The sequence below is a fragment of the Oncorhynchus kisutch genome, linkage group LG1 (assembly GCF_002021735.2).
Source record: "Oncorhynchus kisutch isolate 150728-3 linkage group LG1, Okis_V2, whole genome shotgun sequence".
Lineage (NCBI taxonomy): Eukaryota > Metazoa > Chordata > Actinopteri > Salmoniformes > Salmonidae > Oncorhynchus > Oncorhynchus kisutch.
The window spans coordinates 14,300,156-14,319,207 of record NC_034174.2 but is presented as its reverse complement, the minus strand read 5'-3'; the positions used below and the strand labels follow the sequence as shown (position 1 = coordinate 14,319,207).

Genomic DNA, 19,052 nt, shown 5'->3' with positions numbered 1-19,052 from the left:
AATAATAGGATCATGAGAAGCCAACCAGGGAAGGCCCAACACAACAGGAAACGCAGGAGAGTCGATCAGACAGAGACTAATTCTCTCCTCATGGTTCTCCTGCGTTATCATACGGAGTGGAGCTGTGACCTCCCTGATTAGCCCTGACCCTAACGGACGACCATCTAAGGCATGTACAGGGAAGGGGACATCAACAGGAACAATAGGAATCCCTAAATTAAGTGCAAAGGTACGGTCAATAAAGTTCCCAGCTGCGCCTGAATCTACTAGTGCTTTATGCTGGGAATGCTGGGAAAATTCAGGAAAGGCTACATACAACCACATGTGTGCAACAGGGAGCTCTGGGTGAGGTGTGTGCCTACTCACCTGATATGATCCACCAGTGCTCTGCCTGCCACCTCGATTACCTGGAAAACCTCCCCAGCACCGACCAGCAGTGTGTGCTCTGCGGCCACAGTTGGTGCAGGGAACGGTGCCCCCTCCGGTCCCCCTCATAGCAGCACCTCCCAGCTGCATAGGGGTAGGATCACAGGCGCTGGGGGATGGAATTGACAGACCCCGATCTGGACGTCCGCGGGATGCCAACAGGTTATCCAGCCGGATGGATAGGTCCACCAGCTGGTACAGATTAAGGGTGGTGTCCCTGCAGGCTAACTCCCTACGAAGGTCCTCGCATAAACTACACCTGTAGCGGTCGATCAGGGCCCGCTCATTCAATCCTGCGCCGGCGGCCAGAGTTCTAAAATCCAGAGCGAACTCTTGAGCACTCCTCATCCCTTGTCTTAAATGGAACAAAAGTTCCCCCTACCGCTCTCCCCTCAGGAGGATGATCGAAAACCGCCCGGAAGCAGCGGGTGAAATCTTCGTAATTGTCCAACGTTGGGCCTTCTTCTCCCCAGATGGCGTTGGCCCAGACCAGTGCTTTTCCAGTCAGACAAGCGATGAGGGCACTCACTCTCTCGCGTCCTGAGGGGGCTGGCTGAATAGCTGCCAGGTAGAGCTCCAGCTGGAGTAGGAACCCCTGGCACCCGGCAGCCGTTCCATCATATGCTCCCGGGAGCGAGGGTCGAATCCCACTGGATTCTGGTGAAGGAAGTGTGGATCTCTGGATCAGTTGATGTGGGAGCTGGGAAGGTGCTGATTGGTGAACCGGAAAACCCCCTCTCTCCAATCGGTCCATGGTTTGCAGCACGCAATCCATGGCTGTGCCGAGACTCTGTAACATGGTCGCGTGCTGCTGAACACGCTCCTCCATTGGGAGAGGAGGGCTGGCTGTACCTGCTGACTCCATTTGTTGGTGCATTATTCTGTGAGGACGTAGGTAACATGACAAAATGCAGAGTCAGGCGCAGGACACAGTTCTGAGTAATCATCCAAAATTTACTCCAAAATAAGTAAGATTCCAACTAGGTACAAATACTATAATCCCAAGCACGAACAACGAGAACCCACATGGCAAACAATAACACACAAAACAGAGAGGGAAATCAGAGGGTTAAATAAGGAACATAATTAATGGATTAGAAACCAGGTGTGTATGATCAAGACAAAACAAAATGAAAATGAAACATAGATCGGTGGTGTCTAGAAAGCTGGTGATGTCAACCGCCGAACACCGCCCGAAGAAGGAGAGGGACCAACTTCGGCTGAAGTCGTGACAGATGGTTTGGTTTGCGAAACTAGCAAGCTGTGGTGGAAAAAGTACCCAATTGTCATACTTGTGTAAAAGTAAAGAGATACCTTAATAGAAAATGTCTCAAGTAAAAGTGAAAGTCACCCAGTAGAGTACTATTTGAGTAAATGTCTAAAAGTATTTGGTTTTAAATATACATAAATATCAAAAGTAAATGTTACTGCTAAAATATACTTAAGTATCAAAAGTAAAAATAAAAGTATAAATCATTTCAAATTCCTTATATTAAGTGTCAGATGTGTACGTACTGGTAGCAAAGTCAGGTGCAGGAGAGCAGAGATTTGTGAACAGACGCACACTTTATTTAGGCAAAAGTGCAAAACGTGCAAAACAGTCACAAGAATTATGTTTAACAATAAACATCTTCGTGAAAAATAACATGGAAAAAACAAGCCAGTCTGGCGCGTCAACAATACACACGTAACACAAACAATCTCACACAAAGACATGATGAGGAACAACGGGAATACATACATGTAGATTGATTGGGGGATGAAAACCAGGTGTGCAGGGAACAAGACAAAACAAATGGATACATGAAAAATGGAGTGGAGATGGCTAGAAAGCCGGTGAAGTCGACTGCCGAACGCCGCCCGAACAAGGAGAGGAGCCGACTTCGGCGGAAGTCGTGACATTAAGCAAACCAGACAGCATCATTTTCTTGTTTTTAAAATGTACGGATAGCCAGGGGCACACAGCATTCAGACATAATTTACAATCAAAGCATGTGTTTAGTGGGTCTGCCAGATCAGAGGTAGTGGGGATGGCCAGGGATGTTCTCTTGATAAGCGTATTCCTGTCATGCAAGCATTCAAAATGTACTTTTGGGTGTCAGGGAAAATGTATGGAATAAAACGTACATTATTTTCTTTAGGAATGTAGTGTAGTATAAGTAAAAGTTGTCAAAAATATAATTAGTAAAGTAAAGTACAAATACCCCAAAAAACAACTTAAGTAGCACTTTAAAGTATTTTTATTTAAGTACTATAGCGACCCGCACAGACATCTGTGTGTTGGGAGTTATACTGTTGTTATGTTGTGTTGTACTTACCAGTACCCAGTGTTCGCAGGGTCCGACATGCCAGCCAACCTGATATCTGCCAACCACGGGAATGCTTGGAATGTTCCGGTGCCAGGCGGGGTGGTTTGGAAGGGTGGTGGAGCACTGCAAGTTTAAGACCATGCTTAGCCATTGTTCTCTCTCTTTACATTTGGTCTTAACAAGAGATGCGTCACTGTTGTTTGATACTGTTTTACTTGGGTTATTTGGCATGGGCTATGACCAAACAGTAGCCTGTGTTGAGTTTGGTTAATAAACCGGGAATTCGTAAACGCAATCCTCTGCCTGGACATTTGTTCATTTATGATCGAGCTAGGTCATTACATTACATGTAAGTAAAAACTTCGATAAAACTTAGCCGGCTAGCTAGCTGACTACCGTGGCTAGCAAATGTTACGTGGAGAACGGGGTTGAAAATGCTTTGAGGGAATCCGTAAGTGAAGGAGGAGGCAGGGGACGATCATGACCAAGGAGATGCGTGTGTATGGATGTTAGAGGATCTGGCAGAGGAGATCGCCAGGGCATCGGAGCACAGAGGCCCTTTGAGGGAGAGTGCTATAAGGATGGTGGCTGAAGTGGGCATGGGTGCTTCTGCGACTGTGCTTCGTGCGGATTCTGGGGGGCGGACCGAAGGGCTTTGTGCTACAGGCGGCTGAATGAGGTAACCAGGAAGGACTCAAACCCCATACCATGTATCAATGAGTCGCTGGACCTGGTTAGGGGGTCCTCCTGGTTCTCCTCACTAGACCTCAGCAGTGGCTACTGGCAGGTGCCCATCTCCCCAGAGGCCAGAGCCAAAACTGTGTTCTCCACTAACAGTGGACACTGGCAGTTAAAGGTCCTGTGCTTCGGCCTGTGCAACGCTCCAGCTACTTTTGAGTTTTTGCTGGACAGGGTGCTGGATGGCATTCCCCGACAGGAGTGTCTGATATAATTTGACGAAATCCTGGCCCATTGCAGCTCCTTCCTGTCAGTCCTGGGAACGCTACGGCGTGCCCTGGAGAGGGTGGCTGCCGCAGGCCTGAAGCCCCACCCCGAGAAGTGCGACTTCATGAGGAATGAGGTGACCTTCTTGGGCCACCAAGTGGGGGAGGAGGGTATCAGCACCATGGAGGACAAAGTGGGGGCTGTCCCACCTCCACCGACCAGCAATAGCTGAAGAGCTTCCTGGACCTTGCCTCAATACTACAGGAGGTTTGTACGGGGCTTCTCAAGCGTCGCTGCTCCCCTGAACCGCCTGCTGCCGAAAGACAAGGTCTTCACTTGGACAGTGGAGTGCAAGGAGGCCTTCAGCACCCTCAAACTTGCACCGATCGAGGTCCCTGTGCTCGCACCCCTGACCTCACCTTGCCCTTTATCTTGGAGACAGATGCAAGCAATGTGGGTATGGGTGGGATGCTGACCCAGGTGTCGCCAGAGGGGGAGAGAGTGGTGGCGTACTTCAGCAAAACATTCAACAAACATGAGCGCCTCTACTGTGTCTCCCGGTGGGAGCTCCTCGCTATTGTGGCTTCCATCAAACATTTAAAGTACTAACTGGGTGGCCTGCCCTTTACTGTAAATACTGACCCCTCTGCTCTCCAGTGGCTCATATCTTTCAAAGAGCCAGAGGGGCAGGTTGGAGGAGCTTCAGCCGTACGACTTCACAGTGGTGCACAGGGCAGGGGCACGCCACTCCTACGCCGACGCCATGTCCCGTCGGCCCTATACTGCAGACAGGCGCTGCTACTTTGAGGGGAGAGAGGCCCGTGAGAGAGAGCTGTGTGCGGAGGAGGGGGTCTGGGCCACAGTGTGTCGGGCAAGCTGGCCTGTCTGCTGTGAGCTGCAGACTGTCGACGTGGCTGAATGGGGGCAGCAGCAGGGACGGGACACAGACCTACAGCCAATGCTATGGTGGGTAGAGTTGCAGCTGAGGCCACCGTGGGAAGAGGTAGCAGCACTCTCACACAAGACCAATGGTTTGTGGTCAAAGTTTGAGAGACTGCGGCTAGTTGATGGTGTGCTACAGCGGGCATGGTGTGCTACAGCGGGCAAGCCAGCTACGGGAGAGGTGGCAGGTGGGGGTCCCAAGAGCACTGGGAGAGGCTGTGCTTCAGGGTACTCATGGGAGGGTGGGGACTGGACACTTTGGGGTCACAAAAACCCTCTGCCACCTTCGTCAGGGCTTTTACTGGGGGCAGCACAAGAGGGATGTGGAGCACTTTTGCCGCTGCTGTGACAACTGCGCAGTGAGAAAGGGCCCCCGAGGCCGTTCTCATGCTAAGCTCCAACAGTTCCCAGTTGGGGATCCCATGGAGAGGGTGGGAGTGGATGTAGTTGGGCCCTTCTCCACCACAGACACTGGAAACCACTGAGTGCTCATGGACTACTTCACAAAATGGCACAATGCCTATGCTCTGCCTGACCAGGACGCAGAGACCATTGTCGAAGCCCTGAAAGTGGGTTTGGAGCTGCGGAGTCCACCCACAGTGACCAAGGCAGAAATTTTGAGTCCTGTGTGTTCGCCACCGTGTGTGAGAGGCTGGGTCTGCACAAGACCCGAACTGCTCCTCTCCATCCTCAAAGTGATGGCCTTGTGGAGCGTTTCAACAAAACGCTTGGACAGCATTGTCTCTGCTAAACACCAGTGTGACTGGGACATGTACCTGCCCATCATCAAAAGAGCAGCTGTATGCCGCTTCGCTGTCCAAGACCTCCTGCACGCCTGCCCTCCTCATGCTGGGGAGAGAGATCCACACCCCTGCGGAGATGGCGTTTGGTCGGCCCCTAGATGCCCCTCCTGTTCCCCCGGGGCCTAGTGTATGCCCGAAGACTCCAGGACCGCCTGGAGACAGCCCACACATTCGCAAGAGAGCAGCTGCTGAATGCAGGTGTGAGGCAGAAGACGAACTATGATGCGCACATCCGGGGAAGGCACTTTGTGGCTGGGGAGCTGGTCTAGATCTACAGCCCCCTGAGAAAGAAAGGCAGCGTCCTGGAGAGCCCCATACAGAGGGGCCTCTTCTCCCCAAACCCCAGGGACCCCCACAATCCCCCCCTCTGGCAATGACATTTCCTAAGCATCGAGTGGTTCTCCGGAGCCACGTACCGTATATATACTGTTCCCTCATCCTTGTCCCCCATGTCCTGCCTTCATTCCCTGGGCCCCAGAGGGGAAGGCCCCTACCATGGACTGAGCCCCCTGTTCCACATCTGGACACTCTATCTCCCATCACGGCCACGCAGGCAAAGGAGACATCCGGGTCGCTTCAAAGACTTTGTTTGTTCTCTCGGGGACAAGGGACTTTGTGGTGGAGGGGCTGTGTAGCGACCCGCACAGACAGCTGTGTGGTAGGAGTTATGCTGTTTGTTTGTTGTGTTGTACTTACCAGTACCCAGTGTTCGCAGGGTCCGACATGCCAGTCAACCTGATATCTGCTAGCAAGTCTGTTTGTTTGGTTACCACCGCAACTACTGTAGTTATCTAGTAAACTTGCTAGCTACACATGAACACATTTACTGTATAGAGGCAATTGTGTTAAATTATAGCCATGGTATAAAAGGGATAATCAACTCGGGGCTCTATGCGTTCTCTGGAAAATAATTCAACTCAGTGGAAAGTCAGTTCCAGTCCGCTAGCATGTCGTGGAACACACCTTGCACGTTGTTAATTATTTCCCATAGAATGCATACCTCCTCGTTGATTATCCCTTACATACTTTCATCCAAAAACCACATCATTATAGTTATATTAACAGATAAAGAGGCAGCACTGATTACCAATCTGTGGATTAGATCTTAGAATTTTACTGCAGTCTGATTTGTGGAACCAAAAGTTTCTTATTGATATGAAGCATTGAGAGTGGGTGTTGTGGTATTAAATGGTCAAATTAATTTCACAAACCAGGACATATTGGTTTCATATTATTACAGCACAAGGCATTCTTATTGTTTCAACTTTTCATCCTGTCTTTGGCATTTAGCTATGTTACTTTTGATGAAAAACAGAAAGGGTGGAAAACTCTTGAAATATGATAGAAGACTAGTGAAGATCAATGGAGGGGCTTTCTCTTTTATTAGCTTATATGCAACAAATTGCAGCAATATCTTCACTAGTCTTCTATTTTCCATATTCTTGCAGTTGAGAGAATTGCCACTGGGAGCGAAGGTAGCTGAAAAGTGGAAACTACAGTACATTTACAATGCCACTTGATGCAAACCCATTAGTGAAGGCTGCAGCCAGTATTTGGATGGAGTAGATACTTGGAAAGACCTGGTACAAAGACTATTGTAGTAGCCGTAAAGCCTAATGCGTCTCTCTGCCTTTCTCCTGGGTATCCTCTATCTGTGGTCAAAATGACGGAAGACGAAAATAAGTGTCTGTGAGTCTGCGGACCTGTTGAATCAAGGGGCATTAACTGCTGCTGCTGCTGAATAATTGATGGACAGCTACATCCCAGAGGCCATTATGCCTCCTATTTTACCTCCTGCACTTTTTTGCTGGATGTCACACCGTCTTCATCCCATCCACGGTGAAGACAGGGACGGGTTCAGGACGAGGACTGCCTGGGGAGGAGGCAAGGAGGTTACTCCACTCACAGGGCCTGTTATTTTAAGCAGAGCCACCACAATAATTTCCCTCCATTGGGCCTGGGAGTGTTTCAGTGTTATTTCCCCCCCTGCTGAATTGAGAGAAAGCAGGGGCTGACATTGTAGTCTATGCGGGGTCGACACAGAAAACTCATCAGTCCCACTTTGTACTCACTGCTTTCACTATTATTCACAGCTGAGGTCTTTCACGGGAGATGTCAAATGTGCATATGATAGCATCCCCATATAATTGAATTCCCCCTCATAGATTTAGCTACAGAAGTTGCCCGTTATGTGACCTGGCACATACTAGGAACAGTGTTGAATGGCCATGAGGCTTCATGGCAATCCCTCTATCTGTCTAATGCTGGGACCTTGGTGAAGTATGCCCATAATAAAGATGTGTGGGTATGACTCCAGGGCTGGGATTGCTTTGATTTCTCCTTGTGGAGCCTTACCTCATGGCTGAAGCCATCCAATCACATGACTTAATGAGAGCAGTGTGTCCACAGAAATGTGTCAGTGGAATGAGCTGCTGCTCCCCTTACAATGTAAATACACATTAGCACTGGAGATTAATGAGATAATCCCATTTTAGTATGCAGGTGTGTCAGTGCATGAGTGTACTTGTGCGCACTTATGTTATGTGTGTGTGTACGTGTGTGTTTATGTGTGTGTTTATGTTTGTTTGTGGTGGGGAAGTTGTTGACAGGCTTCTAGTGATCCAAAGCTCCCTGTTAAATCTACACATTCTGGTTTGTGTTTTGATAGACACATCAAAACACAAACTGTATGACGGTATAATTTAAAGGCATGGATTTTTACAATTACACATTCTGTAAGGAGTGATGCGATGTCTGTAGCCATGACTTCAGTAAGTTCCTTCAATAACGACACAGAATATAATGTCATAAGTCAATTAAAATGGCCAGATGTTTTTCCCCCGAACATGAATTATCAGTCATGCAGTGATTTTCATGTCCTGCCCACTGGCTCTGTTCACTGTGCGTGTGTGTGTGTGTGTGTGCGTGTGTGTGTTTGTGTGTGTGTGTGTGTGTGTGTGTGTGTGTGTGTGTGTGTGTGTGTGTGTGTGTGTGTGTGTGTGTGTGTGTGTGTGTGTGTGTGTGTGTGTGTGTGTGTGTGTGTGTTCTCTGAGAGGTAGATAGCTTGAGTTTATGATGATAACACTCCGAGGGTGTCCAAAAGCAATCAAAGTCAAATCCAAATGTTTGCCTCCTCTCTCCGGAGGCGATTTCAAAGCATTATCTTGATTATTCCGCCCATTCCTGTCTTTTGGGGAAGACAAAATACAACGCTTGAGAAATGGAGAGATAATAATGCAATTACTAGAGAGAAACCCTTTTAGACTGAGTGGTAATGCTTTGGGAGGTGAGAGTGAGTCTGAGAACAACAGGAGCGTACTGCCAACCTGAGTATGTCAGGGACATAATGCATATTATAACACATCAGCTGCTCTCTGAAGATTTTTTCATGCAGACAATCAAGGTCAGGGCTTCTCTGAAATCCTAACAATTAGTTATCCTTTTGCTGCTTTGTGCTACAGCCTTTCCAAAGCACCTCTTTCAACCATCTCCTTGTCGTCAGTTTCCTCCAGGTTTCTACTCCATTCAAATCGAATCCAATTTTATTTGTCACATGCGCCGAATACAACAGGTGTAGACCTTACAGTGAAATGCTGAATACAACAGGTGTAGACCTTACAGTGAAATGCTGAATACAACAGGTGTAGACCTTACAGTGAAATGCTTAACCAACAATGCAGTTCTAAGAAAAGACAGAGAGAAAAAAGTAAGAGATAACAAAAACAAATAATTAAAGAGCAGCAGTAAATAACAATAGCGGGGCTATATACAGGGGGTACCGGTACAGAGTCAATGTGTCAATGTGCGGGGGCACAAACAGGCATTCTCAGACATAGTGCCTGTGTCTGAGAATGCCTGTTTGCTACCTTCCTTAGGGCTTCTTGAAGGCTATTGTCAAAATGAGTTATAAATGCATACATTAATACATTTAGTAAGGTACTTTCTTGGATGAGTTTGAACATTTAAAATGAAACATCAGATTTTTTTTTCATTGTGCATTAGCGATACCATCATCCCAAATTGACAGTAGGCTAGATCTGGGTCTATTGAGAGTTCAAGTTTCAGCACCACAATGTAAGTTACTCAAGTCTGGTTTATTGTGAGGTCAATAACTCTGATAAATAGGCCTACATCATGGGCGAGAAACATATTGTTTTTAATAAAAAAATATATTATAGTAGTAGCAAGCTATCAAAGTTTACCTCCGGTCCTCCTCATCTTCGCATGCTCCTTCTCAAACTGATCTGAACATAGGCTACAGGCTAGTCCATGCGCAAGACTAAGCCTAATCAAAAATTATTTTCGGAATAAGCCTTTGACTCTCCTCATGAACTGGCACCATAGGCCTACACAGCACAGACATTGGTTAGGCAGCACACAAAACCAGTTTTGATCAGCAACAGAATAGCAGGCTGGGGCTCAGCGTTGGAATATCCATTGCAGTGTGTAATGCAGCCTAGTTTTATTCATGCCATCCCAGCAGCTACCTTAGAAATATATATTTTTTGCTCTGTGCTTCTCCGAGCATGCAGTTTGTAGCCTATAGCCTATGGATCATTTGATTGAGACCACAGTAAATAGCCTACAGGTACACTTGATATTGCGAGCACTGCAGAGAATCAGAGATGAGAGGCAGCACTGGGCACACATCGATATTTAGCCTAATAAGCAAGTCATTATAAAACACTGAGAAATATAGAAATTTCATCAATTACAAATGACATTACCCTCAACCTGGACAACATTTTTAATATATATATATATATACTAAATCCTCCCCTTGACTGAAATTGAAAAAGCATGACCCTCCCCCATTTCCTCCAGGTAGACCTACCCATTATTTCCTCCAGGTAGACCTACCCATCATTTCCTCCAGGTAGTCCTACCCATTATTTCCTCCAGGTAGGCCTACCCATTATTTCCTCTAGGTAGTCCTACCCATCATTTCCTCCAGGTAGGCCTACCCATCATTTCTTCCAGGTAGGCCTACTTATTATTTCCTCCAGGTAGACCTACCCATTATTTCCTCCAGGTAGGCCCATTATTTCCTCCAGGTAGACCTACCCATTATTTCCTCCAGGTAGGCCCATTATTTCGATCCAACTCTAATATGCAATTAATTACAATGTGCATGTGTGACAGGCCACCTTTTTGTACTTGCAATTTCCTTGGCACCATACAGTATATCAAAGACACATCAAATCTTCAATAAAGCATCACATTTAAGAGGATAAATCTAATTTCCTATTATTAGCGCTTTATGAGCCATATTTATTGCACGAGGCCAAGGCCGGAAGTGAAAATACCACTGAGTGGCGCCAAATCATCGTAGTCAGTATTTTCCCGGGCTCACTGGTAATGTAGATTGAAATAATACACTTGTCTCAGGTGCGTGTCCTCCTCTGCCTGCCGTTGCTAACGCTCCGGAGTGGACCCCTCATCTCAAATGCGTCGTCTGGACCGTGAAGAGACAGTCTACACACAACACATGAACGAAACAATATTGGATGAACTGCATTAAGAACAATCTGTTCTGTAGAAACAATGATTGACTATCAGTCGTTGCTTTCAAGCTCTCTTGCTTTTGCGGTTGGGAAGTTGTGAAAAAACGCTAAAGGACCAGGAACTTTAGAAGACTTGAGAGTTGCTATATATGCAGTCGACCGATTAAGCCGGGAGCCCGGTCGAGCTTGAAAGTCTATGCAATAGGCTACATTTTCTTTTGACATCTTTTGACTCAGGGATTTGGCGTTTTGAAAGCTTGATGTCTACACCTTTTTCCTAGGTTATGTTTTGTCGTGGTGGGCACATCCACGGGCTAAAGGAAATTGTATTTCTTTAACATTACCCTGTTTTTGTTTTTGAAAATGGAGAGCAAATGAGAGGGGAATTTCCCGGGATTAATTGACAGCACAACGACAGGTAGGTTTAACGATTTTATCAATAGGCTACATAATTTCATCACGTCTAAATCACTTGGTATTTTTATACATCGAAATTATTAACGCTTATTGTGTGAGCATAACACGTCTGTGCACTGTATCGAATAGCCTACATCAATCACATTCTGTGGACTTAATATATGAATTTACAGCGATTTCTACAGACTTAAAAATGTGACTTTTTTACATACTGAACAATCCATCCGATGTTCAAATACCTTTTTGTGGTAATTATTATTTTTGTTTACGAAAACTCTAATTTTACGTGTGCTTCATTTGTGATAGGGATAGATGCATGCAAACCATTATCTTAGATGGATATGCAAACCAATACAATCCCAATAAACAATGGTTGATGACTAAAGCGTTCACGTGTGTCTAAACATGTTATCTAGAGAGTGTTGGGTATTGGTTTCTTCTCTTTATCATGTGTGTAAAACACCGTGCTCCTTATGGGTAGCTGCATATTAGCCCACAGAATCTGCATCAAAAGTTGGCACACGAGGTTATGAATGAGATCCATATGAACATAGGCCTAATATTCAATGATGCTGTAAATGAGTTGTGATGGGTTTCATTTCAATAATAAAATGAGAAGAAACATTAAATAATTGTATCCAGTGTATATCACAGTTCCTGGTGCAGCTCAGATACAGGTCTGTGAGTGGATAACTTCTCTCATAATGTGAATCCCATAACTGAGGGCATTTTGAAGAAATTCTAATAATTAAAGCATGCAATGGTAGACCCCCCCCCCCCCCTCTCTCTCACATTACACACACACACACACACACACACACACACACACACACACACACACACACACACACACACACACACACACACACACACACACACACACACACACAGACTGTTTTATGTACCCCTCATTGTAGGCCTATATAATATACTGTATATTGCTGCATGATGGAGTGGTGAATGGCGGAGACCCTTAATCGCATACTCAACTGTAATCACATGGATGTGTGATGTATTGCCTTTAATCTGTCTGTCCTGTTTGGGTGCAGCACCATTTTTCTGGTGCAGTTCAGGGAATATTTCACACTAATGTTTGCTTCAATGAATCAGCTTAACAAAAAATATACATGACTTGTATGACTAATAACTTAGTTTGTTAACATTAAACTCAAAACGAAGTCTTTGATTAATTCAAAAATGAAGTCTTTGATCAATTCACAATCAAGTCTGTTTCTCAGAAGTTATTATCTAAACAATCTGTGTGTTGACAACTAGGAAAAGATGAGCTCCCTATGCTAAGACAATGCACATTGGAGGAGGCAGTGGATTTGACTATTCACATTATGGGATCTGTCTTTTAAATGTGACTTTTTCTGTTTACTCTCAATGCTCCAACAAATCAGGTGTCTGATGAAGGAGACAGAGAAACAGTGGATTTGTGATTTGGGGAAACAAACACTGTCCTCGTAGGAAATCAGCCTTGCTTTTCCTTGTCTGCCACTGTAGATATTTATGCTTATGCCACACACCACCACAGCACAGTGGTGCATATTCCTTCTTCTGTTCTCTCTTTCTCTTTCTCTCTCTCTCTCTCTCTCTCTCTCTCTCTCTCTCTCTCTCTCTCTCTCTCTCTCTTCCTCCCTCCTTCTTCAACACCCTCAGCTCTTTATCTTCGTCTGACTATATGATCCTTCCTGGTTCTCCTTTCTTTCATCTGTCCTTCATCCCCCTGATATGCATTGTGCGGTCAGCTGTTTTTCTGCAATTAGTGCTATCATCGCATTTCATCCTGCGGAACACTGATGGTAATAACCTTATGGATCTCATTGCGTGGCGGCGATACAGCTCTGCTGTGATTAATTGAAGTCCCTCCAGAGAGTCAGAGGAGGGTTAGATCTTCCCTTTCACACCCGCTGACAGGCAACCCATTACAGTGTTTTATAGATTGCCGTCAGTAGCCCCCGGAGCTGCTTGTTCTGAGGGGGGTTTATTGGGCTGTGTTATTGGTAGGTATTGCTGACAGATGGAGCAAAGGCCACATTGGGATTATTTGGGCGTCAGTGCCTGTGACAGTTAAACTGGATGTAAACGATGGTGGACAATTCATGAGAATGTATTGGGGTGGAGGGTCAGGATGGTGGGTGGAGGGTTAGGATGGTGGGTGGAGGGTTGAGGGTTAGGTTGGTGGGTGGAGGGTTTGGATGGTAGGTTGAGGGTTAGGATGGTGGGTTGAGGGTTTGGATAGTGAGTGGAGGGTTAGGATGTTGGGTTTGGATGGTAGGTTAGGATGGTGGGTTGAGGGTTTGGATGGTAGGTTGAGGGTTAGGATGTTGGGTTTGGATGGTGGGTTGAGGGTTTGGATGGTGAGTGGAGGGTTAGGATGTTGGGTTTGGATGGTGGGTTGAGGGTTTGGATGGTGAGTGGAGGGTTAAGATGTTGGGTTTGGATGGTGGGTTGAGGGTTTGGATGGTGAGTGGTTAGGATGTTGGGTTTGGATGGTGGGTTGAGGGTTAGGATGGTGGGTGGCAGGTTAGGATGGTGGGTGGAGGGTTCGGATGGTGGGTTAAGGGTTCAGATGGTAGGGTTGAGGGTTTGGATGGTGGGTGGGGGGTTATATTTGATTTTATTTCACCTTCATTTAACCAGGTGGGCTAGAGAACAAGTTCTCATTTGCAACTGCGACCTGGCCAAGATAAAGCAAAGCAGTTTGACACATACAACAACACAGAGTTACACATGGAATAAACAATCATACAATCAATAATACAGTATAAAAATCTATATACAGCATGTGGAAATGAGGTAGGATTAGAGAGTTAAGGCAATAAATAGGCCATGGGGGCGAAGTAATTACAAAATAGCAATTACACATTGGAATGGTAGAATGTGCAGAAGATGAATGTGCAAGTAGAGATACTGGGGTGCAAAGGAGAAAGATAAATAAATACATACAGTATGGGGATGAGGTAGATTGGATGAGCTATTTACAGATGAGCAATGTACAGGTGCAGTGATCTGTGAGCTGCCAATGACAGCTGGTGCTTAAAGCTAGTGAGGAGGTAAGAGTCTCCAGCGTCAGTGATTTTTGCAGTTCGTTCCAGTCATTGGCAGCAGAGAACTGGATGGAGAGGCGGCCGAAGAAAGAATTGGCTTTGGGGGTGACCAGTGAGATATACCTGCTGGAGCGCATGCTACGAGTGGGTGCTGCTATGGTGACCAGTGAGCTGAGATAATGCAGGGCTTTACCTAGCACAGACTTGTAGATGACCTGGAGCCAGTGGGTTTGGCGACGAGTATGAAGCGAGGGCCAGCCAACGAGAGCGTGCAGGTCGCAGTGGTGGGTAGTATATGAGGCTTTGGTGACAAAACGGATGGCACTGTGGTAGACTGCATCCAATTTGTTGAGTAGAGCGTTGGAGGCTATTTTGTAAATTACATCCCCGAAGTCGAGGATCGGTAGGATAGTCAGTTTTACGAGGGTATGTTTGACAGCATGAGTGAAGGATGCTTTGTTGCGGAATCGGCAGCCGATTCTAGATTTAGTTTTGGATTGGAGATGTTTAATGTGAGTCTGGAACGAGAGTTTACAGTCTAACCAGACACCTAGGTATTTGCAGTTATTCTAAGTCAGAACCGTCCAGAGTAGTGATGCTGGACGGGCGGGCAGGTGCGGGCAGCGATCAGTTGAACAGCATGCATTTAGTTTTACTTGCACGTGAGAGCAGTTGGAGTCCACGGAAGGAGAGTTGTATGGCATTGAAGCTCATCTGGAGGTTAATTAACACAGTGTCCAAAGAAGGGCCAGAGGTATACAGAATGGTGTCGTCTGCGTAGAGGTAGATCAATGAATCACCAGCAGCAAGAGCGACATCATTGATGTATACAGAGAAGAGAGTCGGCCCGAGAATTGAACCCTGTGGCACCCCCATAGAGACTGCCAGAGGTTCGGACAACAGGCCCTCCGATTTGACATACTGAACTCTATCAGAGAAGTAGTTGGTGAACCAGGATAGGCAATCATTTGAGAAACCAAGGCTGTTGAGTCTGCCAGTAAGAATGTTGTGATTGACAGAGTCTAAAGCCTTGGCCAGGTCGATGAATACGGCTGCACAGTAATGTCTCTTATCAATTACTTTTATGATATCGTTTAGGACCTTGAGTGTGGCTGAGGTGCACCCATTACCAGCTCTGAAACCAGATTGCATAATGGAGAAGGTACGGTGGGATTCGAAATGGTCGGTAAACTGTTTGTTAACTTGGCTTTCGAAGACCTTAGAAAGGCAGGTTAGAATAGATATAGGTCTGTAGCAGTTTGGGTCTAGAGTGTCAAAGGGGGATGACCGCGGCAGCTTTCCAATCTATGGCAATCTCAGGAATCTCAGGATGTTGGGTTAGGATGGTGGGTTGATGGTTAGAATGGTGGGTGGATGGTTAGGATGGTGGGTGGAAGGTTAGGATGGTGGGTGGAGGGTTAGGATGGTGGGTGGAGGGTTAGGGTGGTGGATGGAAGGTTAGGATGGTGGGTGGAGGGTTAGGATGGTGGTTGGCATGTTAGGATGGTGGGTTAAGAGTTTGTATGGTGGGTGGAGGGTTTGGATGTTGGGTGGAGGATTAGGATGGTTGGTTGAGGGTTGTGATGGTGTGTTGAGGGTTTGGATGGAGTGTGGAGGGTTAGGATAGTGGGTTAGGATGGTGGGCTAATGTTTAGGATGTTGGGTGGAGGTTTAGGATGGTGGGTTGAAGGTTAGGATAGTGGGTGGATGGTTTTGATGGTGGGTGGAAGGTTAGTTTTGTATGTGGATGGTCTGGATGGTTTGTTGAGTATTCTGTATGATGGGTTGAAGGTTAGGATGGTGGGATTTAGGGTTAGGATGGTGGGTGGAGGGTTAGGGTGGTGTGTTGAGGGTTTGGATGGTGGGCGGAGGGTTAAGATGTTAGGTAAGGATGGTGGATGGTGGTTGGAGGGTTCGGATGGTGTGTAGAGCATTGGATGGTGGGTTAGGAAGGTTAGGATGGTGGGTGGAAGGTTAGGATGGTGGGTGGCATGTTAGGATGGTGGGTTGAGGGGTAGGATGGTGGGTTGAGGGTTAGGATGGTGGGTTGAGGGTTTGGATGGTGGGTGGGAATTTAGGGTGGTTGGTATAGTGTGGAAGGTTAGGATCGTGTGTGGATGATTAGGGTGGTGGGTTGAGGTTTTGGATGGTGGGTTGAGCGTTAGGATGGTGGGTGGAGCGTTTGGATGGTGGGTTAGGAAGGTTAGGATGGTGGCTGGAAGGTTAGGATGGTGGGTGGAGGGTTAGGATGGTGGTTGGCATGTTAGAATGGTGGGTTGAGGGTTTGGATGGTGGGTGGAGGGTGGAGGGTTAGGATGGTGTGTTAGGATGGTGGGTTAGATTGGTGGGTGGAAGGTTAGGGTTGTGGGTGGAGTGTGGAAGGTTAGTATCGTGTGTGGAGGGTTAGGATGGTGGGTAGAGGGTTAGTGTGGTGGGTGGGTGGAGAGTTAGGATGGTGGGTTAGGAAGGTTATTATGGCGGGTGGAGGGTTTGGATGGAGGGTGGAAGGTTAAGATGGTTGGTGTAGGGTTTGGATGGTAGGTTGAGGGTTTGGATTTTGGTGGAGGGTTAGGATGTTTTGTTAAGATTGTGGGTGAGGGTTAGTACGGTGGTTTGAGATTTAGGATGGGTGGAGGGCTAGGATGGTGGGTGGAGTGTTTGGATGGTGGGTGGAGTGTTTGGATGGTGGGTGAAGGTTTACGATGGTGGGTGGAAGATTATGATGTTTGGTGGAGTGTTAGGATGGTGGTTGCAGGTTTATGGTGGTGAGTTGAGGGTTTGGATGGAGGGTGGAGGGTTAGGATTTTGGGTTTGGATGGTGGGCTGAAGGTTAGGATGGTAGTTTGAGGGTTGGATTGTGAGTGTAGGATTAGGATGGTGGGTGGAGTGTGGAAGGTTAGGATGGTGTGTGGAGGGTTAGCATGGTCGGTTAGGATGGTGGGCTGAGCATTAGGATGATGGGTGGAGGGTTAGGATGGTGGGTTAGGATGGTGGGTGGAAGGTTAGGATGGTGGGTGAAGGGTTAGGATGGTGGGTGGAGGTGGAGGTGGGTGGAATGTTTGGATGGTGCATGGAGGGTTAAGATGTTGTGTGGACGGTTAGGATGGTGTGTGGAGGGTTAGGATGATGGATTAGGATGATGGGTTGAGTATTAGGATGGTGGGTGGAGGGTTAGGATGATGGATTAGGATGATGGGTTGAGTATTAGGATGGTGGGTGGAGGGTTTCGCTGGTGGGTGGAGGATTTTGATGTTTGGTGGAGTGTTAGGATCGTGGTTGCAGGTTTATGGTGGTGTGTTGAGGGTTTGGAAGGCGGGTGGAGGGTGGAGGGTTAGGATTTTGGGTTAGGATGGTGGACTGAGGTTCAGGATGGTAATTTGAGGGTTAGGATGGTGACTGGGGTGTTAGGATGGTGGGTGGAGTGTGGAAGGTTATTATCGTGTGTGGTGGGTTGGGATGGTGGGTTGAGGGTTTGGATGGTGGGTGGTGGGTTAGGATGGTGGGTGGAGGTTTAGGATGTTGGGTTAGGAAGGTTAGGATGGTGGGTGGAAGGTTAGGATGGTGGGTGGAGGGTTAGGATGGGGTGTGGCATGTTAGGATGGTTGGTTGAGGTTTTTGATGGTGGGTATAGGGTTAGGATGGTGGTTGCAGGTTTGTGGTGGTGGGTTGAGAGTTTAGGGTTTGGATGGTGGGTTGAGGGTTAGCATTTTGGGTTAGGATGGTGGGCTGAGGGTTAGGATGGTAGTTTGAGGATTAGTATTTTGGGTGGAGGGTTAGGATGGTGGGTGTCATGTTAGGATGGTGGGTTCGGATTGTGGGTGGAGGGTTAGAATGGTGGGTGGAAGGTTAGGGTGGTGGATGGAGTTTGGAAGGTTAGGATCCTTTGTGGAGTGTTAGAATGGTGGGTGGAAGGTTAGGGTGGTGGATGGAGTTTGGAAGGTTAGGATCCTTTGTGGAGTGTTAGAATGGTGGGTTGAGGGTTTGGAGGATAGTGGGTGGAAGGTTAGGATTGTAGGTGGAGGGTGGAGGGTTAGGATGGTGTGTGGAGGGTTAGGATGGTGTGTGGAGAGTTAGGATGGTGGGTTGAGGGTTTGTATGGTTGGGTGGAGGGTTAGAAGGGTATTTTGATGGTTAGGATAGTGTTTGGAAGGTTGGGACGGTGGGTGGAGGGTTAGGATTGTGGGTGGCATGTTTTGGTGGTGTGTTGTGGGTTTGGATGTGGGGGAGGGTTAGGATGGTGGATGGAGGCTTAGTATGGTGGGTGGAAGGTTAGGATGGTTGTTGGACGGTTAGGATGGTGAGTGGAAGGTTAGGAATGTTGGTGGAGTGTTTGGATGGTAGATTGAGGGTTTGGATTGTAGTTTGAGGATTTGTATGGTGGGTTGAGGGTTAGGATGGTGTGTGGAGGGTTAGAATGGTGTGTGGAGAGTTAGGATGGTGGGTTGAGGGTTTGTATGTTGGGTGGAGGGTTAGAAGGGTGTTTTGATGGTTAGGATAGTGTTTGAAAGGTTGGGATGGTGGTTGGAGGGTTAGGATTGTGGGTGGAGGGTTAGAATGGTGGGTGGAAGGTTAGGGTGGTGGATGGAGTTTGGAAGGTTAGGATCCTTTGTGGAGTGTTAGAATGGTGGGTTGAGGGTTTGGAGGATGGTGGGT

The 19,052-nt window shown here is 47.1% G+C and overlaps 1 protein-coding gene across 2 annotated transcripts in view; it reads left to right on the top strand.

Annotated features, from left to right (window-relative positions):
• The first annotated feature begins 10,787 nt into the window (after window positions 1–10,787).
• LOC109865255 (chemokine-like protein TAFA-2) overlaps window positions 10,788–19,052 on the top strand; it is a 161,197-nt gene continuing 152,932 nt past the window's right edge. The window contains exon 1 of one of the 2 annotated variants that reach the window (XM_020453391.2): window positions 10,788–11,347. The gene's annotated coding sequence lies outside the window, so the exon portion shown is untranslated. The remainder of the gene's footprint in view (window positions 11,348–19,052) is intronic. The other variant, XR_002251558.2, reaches the window with a different exon arrangement.